Source organism: Arvicanthis niloticus, chromosome 12, assembly GCF_011762505.2.
Source record: "Arvicanthis niloticus isolate mArvNil1 chromosome 12, mArvNil1.pat.X, whole genome shotgun sequence".
NCBI lineage: Eukaryota > Metazoa > Chordata > Mammalia > Rodentia > Muridae > Arvicanthis > Arvicanthis niloticus.
Window position 1 is genome coordinate 31,741,719 of NC_047669.1, and position 8,671 is coordinate 31,750,389.

Genomic DNA, 8,671 nt, shown 5'->3' on the forward strand with positions numbered 1-8,671 from the left:
AATATTAACCACATACTCTTTAATCTTTAAAATATGATCTGCATTTGGAGATTGGAAAACAGGCAAATAAATGACAAAAAATACAAATATTTCTTATATATGTTGATTTACACTGTAATTCCCTTTTGGAAACATTAGATTTATGGTCTGTTCAACAGTCCATAAACAAGATTCTGAATCTCACTGGGACCCATAGCCTTGGTTCTCATAAGACTCTGGAAAGCACCAATCCTTATTCAAACAAACAAACAAAACCACAAAAACTCACCAACAAGCAACAATGATAAAAAAAACCCACCAACACAACAGAACAAAATAAATGATAACAAGAAAATAATTCACAATCTTTCATTTTGATTGTCAACCTGTCTGAAATGATAGACATCTAGATTAGCAACATGTTTGGCTGTGCCTCCGTGGGCTTTTCTGGAGATGACTGGCATGTAGGACAACCGCAGGGTTAATTTTCCCTAGGAATATTGATGGCACCTTCTAAAAGGCTGGGGCCCCCAGTGGGACAAAAGCTAAAGAAGGAAGAAGCTAGTCAATTAAGCTCTGCTCTTTCTGGGCAAGAGCATCTATGGCTGTTGTCATCACCTGCAGATATCAGATAGCAGCTTCTTCAGCCTTTCAACAGGAGCTCACACCAGACAACTTTACAGGAGAGTCTCCAGGCCCTCACCCTCACTCAGACTGGAGATCATCATTCGTCTCCCTTGTTCTGACGTTTCCAGCTCTGTGAATTGAGAAGCTACCAGTTCTCTGGCTCAGCAGAATGCAGATGTCCATGATGGAACTATGTAGCCTTCAGTCATATATACTAATATAAAAATAAATAAGTGTATAAAATTATATAATGTGCATATATATATGATAGATAGATAGGTAGATAGATAGATAGATAGATAGATAGATAGATAGATAGGCAGGCAGACACAAACACACACACACACACACACACACACATACACACATACACACACTGTAAACCCTATTCTTCCAAGAATTATATTGTGGAATACCACAAGATTTTCAAAATAAGAAAAAAATAACTCTTTTTTTTTTCCCAATTGAAAGAGGAACAGAACACTCATTGTCTAGTGACCAAGGGTGCAACCAACAGCTACAGAATGAGGATAACTGGAATGGCTGTCAAAATTGGACAGAAAAAAAAACCTTTACTCCCTACAAAAATAAAACCAAACCAAACAAACAAACAAAACAAACAAACAAACAAACAAAAACAATCAAAACCCTCCAAAAAACAAAAAGTATACAATGCATGTATCAGTTATCAGACTGTGCAATCAATCTCCAGTAGTGCACAAGACAAACACTGTCCTAGCCACTTATAAATTAAAATTCTTTCATTGTAAAGTGGTTTAAGAGGCACTATAATCATAAAATGCCTTCTAAATATCAAGGAACTGCTGATTTAGACATGTCACATAACTACTATGGAAATACTAATATGTAGATTCCAAACAACTAACGTTAGCCTCAAGGAGTCTCATAGAATATGTTAAAAAAAAATTCTAAAAAAGCTGATTTCATGCTGTGCTTCGTGAGAGAAGGCATTGTATTACAATATGTTTAGGACCTAAGCATCAAATGTGGCCCTATGCAGTTCTAAACCGCAACAATCTTGTTTGCCAAGGCTTTGCAAATGACTACCATCAGCCCAAAGGAAAATACTGCATTGCCACAGTGCAATTTGTGGAATCCACTGGTTCTCCACAATAGAATGCAGATGCTTTTGGCAGTGTTGCCAAGTAAGTCACTTGAGACAAAGTTTAAATGTTTTATTTTCCTCTTTTTAAAATACCTAGACCAAAGGGTCTCTCCTCTCATTGATGCCTGACAAGGCTATCACTGCTACATATGCGGCTGGAGCCACAGGTCCCTCCATGTGTCCTCTGGTTGGTGGTTTAGTCCCTGAAAGCTCTGGGGGGAGGGAGTGTGAGGCTGGTTGGCTGATATTGTTGTTCTTCCTATGGAGTTGCAAACCCCTTCAGCTCCTTCAGTCCTTTCTGTAACTTCTCCACTGGGGACCCCTGTGCTCAGTCTAATGGTTGGCTGAGAACATCCACCTCTGTATTTGTCAGGCTCTGGAAGAGCCTTTCAGGAGGAAAAACTGTATCAGGCTCCTGTCAGCATGCACTTCTTGGCATCCACAAGGATTGCCAGGGTGAGGAGGCAGGAGTGAGTAGGTGGGTGGGTGGGTGGGATAAACACCTTTATAGAAGCAGAGGGAGAGGAGATGGGATAAGGGGTTTCCAGGGAGGGGGAAACCAGGAAAGGGGATAACATTTGAAATGTAAATAAATACAAACATCCAATAAAAAAAAAATACCTGGACTATAAGGGAACTATTACTACATCTGGATTACTGGGAAATATGCAGGCATCGAATGGATGAAACCTATTTACTTTATAATGATTTCTCTAGCTTGTAGAATATCTTATTAATCAGTTAGCATCCTTGGAGCACAGCTCAGAATGAGAAAATTGGAGTGCCTATTAGCCAGCCTAAATGGTTGTTTCAAGCTCCACACACTCACACACACACACACACATGGTTGGAACAGCACTATCCCAAGACCTCACATACTCATGAGTCAAAACAGCTTAACCAAAGCCTGATACCTGGTTTCTAAAAGGTCACATAGCAGAGGAGGGGAGGTATAGAAAAGGATGACCAAAAATGAATTGACAGCTAAGAATAACAAAGACAAAGAAAAATGTTAAATCAAACCCTCAAATACCATGGCAGTCGGCTACTTAATATAGACTCTGAGTGATTACATTTTACTAGTAGGCCCTTAGAGATTTATAACTGATATATTTATATTTATATTTATATTTATAACTAATATTTTAATACCAAAAATTGAACACGCTTTAAAATAAAACACAACCAAGTTAAAAATACTAGATATTATGATTGTGACCCTGAATTCTGATGCATGGTTTCCACATAAATGAGTTAAATAATTCTTTAGTATCTGCCCAGTCTACATTCATATAAGAGTGTGTTTGACCTTTGAAACTACAATGTCCATGTAGACTCACTCTGGGAGTGACTGACCCTCAATGCCCATGAAGTTCATTGGACCAGTTGGCAGGCCAGGCCATCATTCCTTGGCTTCTGGAATAAATTAAAAATGTCAGTAAGCTATTGCCTTCACTGTCAGTGCAGTGTTTCTTTCTCTGGTTTTTGATTATTGCTTTTGTTTCTGATTTTGAAATAAATTTGGTAGGTGACCAGCTAGGATTGTGCACAGCTGCTAGCTGTCCCCATCGGTGGTGGCAGAGTCCATGCTTCTGGTTTTTACTCTGCTCATTGGCTTACTGTTGGTAAGACTGAAATCCAGAGTTGGACAACTGAGTGATAACAGAGTGTGTCTTTGTAGTTATTATTTGTAGGTTTGTTTGTATCCAATGAGGAATGGATTTTTTTGTGTCTCAGAAAAGAACATTGGGCCTTAAAGGAAATGCATTGCTGTGTTTCTCAGTCTTGGGGCCCATAGCTGAAGAAATAGAATTCATGCTAAGTCCTTGAGAAAAAAAATCATTGTGAACAGGGGAAATATTTTTCTGTCTCTCAAGGACAACAGTATATTAGAGTCCAGGGGCCTGCTCTTTAGACTAGTTTATAGAGATTTAAGAGAATTTAAATAAATCCAACATTCCTCATAATCCAAGAAAACAAAGTCAACTTCTGACAGTTTAGTCTTCAGTCTCAATCAAAACACCTGATATGTGTGTACAATATAAGTGGTACCATTAAAATGAGTAAATGGGAAGCCAGAGAATCTTTTTCAGTGGTCTTCTGCCTTATTGACTTGAAATAACATCTCTCATTGAACTGGAAGCTCACCATTTCATCAGAGTGGCCAGGGAATTCTCAAATACCTGTCTATGTCTCCCAATGCTGGGGGTTACTGCATACAAAGATATGTCTAGCTTTTTACATGGGTGTGGAGATTTGAACTTATTTTCTCATGCTTACAGAACAGGGTCTTTTACTCACTGAGACATTTCCCCAGCCCAAAGTTGAAACACTTTTATGATTTACTCATAAAGTAGTTTTTTTTAAATATAAAGAATGACAAGCATACTGTTGATATAAAACTCCAATTTTAGGTGTCTGCACTGGAATGAGACCAATTTTGAAAAAAATTTCAGCTTATGTTCACAAAGGGAAACAAAAAGAGTGTCTTTGGAGCAGAGATTTAGTACCATATAAAATTAATTAACTTAATGCTAATGGGGATATTTAAAAGACAAATTTTACTATTTTTGAATGAGCTAATATATTTTTTTTCTTTTAGTATACAACGAAATCGACTTAAGCATTCCATTGTCCCATGAGTTTAAAGATACTGGGACTGGTGGACATTCAGAACTACCAGCTAGTATGAGAATGTCTAGTTGTTGGGTGTTTATCCTTAAAGAGGATTGTGGGACCCTGGATCTTCCCCTTTCCATCACATCATGGCCAGGAGATGGACAGCTTTTGCTCTACCATATGTTCCCTGCCATGATGCACTGCTCAGAAACAATGGGGCAACTGAGTACAAACTGCAAGCCAAGATGACCTTGCCTCTTCTATAAGCTGTCTTACATTGGGTATTGTGTAAAAGTAACAGAATGATCATTCAACATGACCACTGTGATAAGATAAGCCTAATTTCATACAATATGACGAGCCATTATTAAGGAAAGGGATTAAAAGTATATTTCTAACAATATCATCAAGGCTTCCCAAGAGGTTGATCTTGCTCATGGTTCATAGTGTCCCAGCCTTTGCAAACAACAAGGAAATTCCACTACTGGGACTGTCAGGAGTCTTAGATTTGGAGAATTTGGAGGACAGAGAAATCCACCAACACTTCCGCATGCTAAAAAGATTGAAACTCAAAGCATATGAGGTTCCTGACTGGTTTTCCATCCTTGTGATACAACACCCATTGTGTAAACTAAAGCAAGATCTCTAGAATGAGAGAACCCACAGGAAAGGCTCTTCTAGGTTTTCTAATATATTATCAAAGTTAAATTATCTGACTTCATTAGTTGCTTAGCACGGTGTAGAAACCGTTTAGTGTCCAGAGATAAGATGTCTGTTTTGCTAACTGAATCACCTTCTGAATTTATGTCAATGGATCAAGCCTAGACACAACTTTTTTTTATAATCATGAATGATAATTTATAGCAAACAAAGGGAATGTCCTGCTATACTGCTGACTAAACTGATATACACAATGGATATTTAATTACCTAGGGGTATAATACATGTTTTCATCCACTACTCTTAGTAAGGAAGGGGATAAACTCATCAAAACCTTGAGCAATACGTGATTCTTCTTCTGAGCTGTCAGACAGATGTTGCATAGTGTAGATGGTTTCTGTCCATATAATACAAATTTTATTGTACTATAGGCACCCATCAATTTTTCCACATGATTGAGAAATCTTATTCCAACATACTTTTTTTTTTGAGCAATTAAAGTACCTCTGATAATTCTTTACACTTTTGTAAAGCAGCTTTGCCACCCTATAGCTTTTCTCATTAAGGAGGTCATTAATCACTAGTGAAGCAAAACAATCCCTGACATGTACTCGTTCTGAAATAAAAACACACTAAAAAGGGAGTGGAAAATAGCCCTTGAATGTTTTCCTTCATCAACGGGGCTTTTGAGGAATTTATTCTTTCATTACTGTCCTTTTACTTCCAATTAGTTTTTCACATTAAGCAGAAACTCGTTTTAGACTGGAAAATGCTCAGTGTAATTGTGTCGTAGTTTGGTGGTGCTGTATGACGTCAGAGCATGGGCTGATAGGAGTTTGGCGTTATGTGAACAGCATGGGGGAAAACTGAGCTCCATAGAGACTGAGCCAACTCTTCACTTTCCAGATGACTTGCTGTACTGACAAATTCCTGTCTTATTATCTCACCAACTGCCTGTCTTAAGTATATACCAGTGAACTTAATGATATAAATAACACCATCATCCCCCTCCTGTTCCTAAAAGAAAGCTTATGAGATAGAAGAAATTCAGCAAAATTCACAACTAGACATTAGCTTTTCCCAGAATTTCTAGTGGTTTGCAAGTCCTTGGGTGCAATCCCCAGCACATGAAAGAAAGAGAAAAAATAATGGTAAAGGAGAGAAGAGAAGAAAAAAAATGAAAGGATGAGTGATTTCTAGAACTCTGCAGAACAACTAAATAAACACAAGTTCTGGCCCTGGTGAGCTTTGGAAATTTCAAAATGCCCAAAGGTGTCTGAAAAAAAAAAAAAAGACTAGAAAGAGTTATACGGGACAAAGAACAAGAAATGGAAGGTACTGCGGCTGGTCCACGCGGAAATTCCATTCTTCTACATGGAATGGACCCCTGGTGTCTGTCGCCAGCCCTTTGAATGCAAGTCAGGGGAAAAGTGGAGTCAAAAGAGTGAGATTACCAGTCGCTCCATTCTCCTGCTCCCTGAGTCTCTCCTCCCTCTGTCGTCGGTGATAGTCCATCAGGTCGTCGCGTCCTGAGATGGAGCTGATGCTACTTTTCCGTTCTCGAAGGACTGGCTGTGGAGTTTCTGACGACTGTCTTAGGCTTTCCAGATCAGAGTCATCAAGCTCCATTGATCCACAAGAGAAGTTCCTCCTGGCCAAAAGCACTCGGTCTGGCTCTCCAGAAATGAAGGAATGACTTGGGCTGGTCCCTGAGTATGAAGCCCTATCAAAGTCAATCAGAGGAGGTGGAGGCCAGGAGCATCTTCCGAGCCACTCGAGGGCTGGCAGGGACACTGAGGGCGGAGCTTACGTAAGGATTTCCCTCTGACAGGCAGGCTTTATAGGGTGAAGCCCCTGAGCTTAGAGAAGAAAAGTTAAGGTAATTGTCATTATCCACTAGACTATGAGGTAGCTCCTTTTCTCCTAATTGACTTCGTCTGGAATTGCCCAGGGAATTTCTTGGCGGCAGGCTGAGAGGGGACATCTGGTTGTCTGTGGCTTTATACAACCTGGGAAGAGATCGGCTGTAGGCACCCATGTTACTCAGACTGCTCCCTGAGTATTTCCTTGTTCTCACACTGACGTTTTCAGAGGCTGGCTCCTTGTGCCTGCTTAACCTGGGCTGAAGCGTCATGTTGTCCTGAAGGTTCATCTTCCTGGCTTGCTTTGGGCTTGAAGGCATGCTCGCTTGCCCCAGACCTGCTGATGGGTGCGGAGCCCGTGCCACTCAAGGAATTTCCATTCCACATGGTCAGGAGCGAGCCAGAGGCTTTTTCTTCCTTCCAGCCCCCCTAGAAAGTAGACGCTGTCGTGTGATTTATTCCTAGAGCTGTATTGGAATAGGGAGGCTTCTCTGAGGAGGCCTGGGAGGACCTCTCACTGTCTCGCACCGCTATAATATCCAAATCTGCTTTCCATAGCGGATAGCCGCCAAGAGAGGATGTAGAGCTGAGGAAAGAAATAGGAGTTTCATGGAAATATTTTTATCAACTCCATCACAGAACTGTTTGCTTCCCTGGATTTTGGCCAAGGAGGGACTGCTCCGGACGCTGGTACCCAAAGGAGAAGGCTTCTCTTGGTAGACAAGGGTTGGAAAGGGTTAAATATGAGCCAGAATAATCCCATTGGCTTCTTTAAACTTCAGACTTGATGAATATTTCCTCGGGCTTAGGCTCTACATCAGTTTTGGGGCTCGTTCTCCAGGGAACGTTGCAGCAAATCCTTCCTCTAAGCTACCATTTTGGAATCCAGCTGCTTCTGCATGTGGCTATCTTCTGCCATAATACTGCAGGACCCTGTAAAGGGAAAAAAGAAAAAAGTTTTAATTTAAGCACACTGTTGAAAGTGTATAGAAGGTGAAAAATAAGGACCTCTGATTAGGGATTATATTTTTGGTACAAAAGAAAAACTAATTTAAAATGGTGACAAGGTATTTGAGGCAAATAAATTCCTAGTAAAATAATGGCTCAGGATTAGGCTGGTGTACGTAGAGTGGTAATTTTCACTCCCAGGGTTTCAGTTTCTGGAGAACCACTGTCTCCCTGAATATCTTGCATGTGCTTAAAAGAACCACCAAATTGGCTCTTTTCTTTTAGATGTTTCTGCTAGTATCGTCAGTCAGAAACAGTCCGAAAGAAACAAAAACATGTCTTGACAGAGGAAGAAAACTTATGTTGCACACTGATCCAGAATGTGAGGGTGTGGTTCTTTTGAAGAGAAGGGATAGAATTCACTTCTTAAGTGGACATTGGAAAGTTTTCTGTGCTCATCAGAAAAAGGTAAGAGACAAGAAGACACTGGACTGAAGGGTGTTCACAAGATAGTTGTTGCATGGCAAAGTGGTACATTTAAAAGCCATAAATTATTCTATTCTTCAAATTTCTAGTACCCAAAATGTGGTTCTGTTTATTCCTTGGTAGTAAGCCCTCTTCTCTAACAAAAACACCTGTGCCTTTTGGTGACTTCAATCCCATCACTCAAGGGACAAAATAGGATTTTATCTTCCATAAGTAAATATTTTTCTCAAAAAATAAGTATATATATATATATATATATAGGTTTAGGTCCGAGTAGTCAAATTATTGACTTAAAATTTTAATCTACAAAAATTACCTTTAATTAAAAACTAGGACTGAAAGCAAAAAAGGCTTGTATTTCTGA

The 8,671-nt window shown here is 39.6% G+C and overlaps 1 pseudogene across 1 annotated transcript in view; it reads right to left on the minus strand.

The window, feature by feature from the left end:
- Nucleotides 1-7,801, minus strand: part of LOC117717603 (pleckstrin homology-like domain family B member 2) — a 34,690-nt pseudogene extending 26,889 nt beyond the window's left edge. The window contains exon 1 of the transcript XR_004607964.2: nt 6,466-7,801. The product of XR_004607964.2 is annotated as a pleckstrin homology-like domain family B member 2 (transcript). The remainder of the gene's footprint in view (nt 1-6,465) is intronic.
- Between the last annotated feature and the right edge of the window lie 870 nt (nt 7,802-8,671).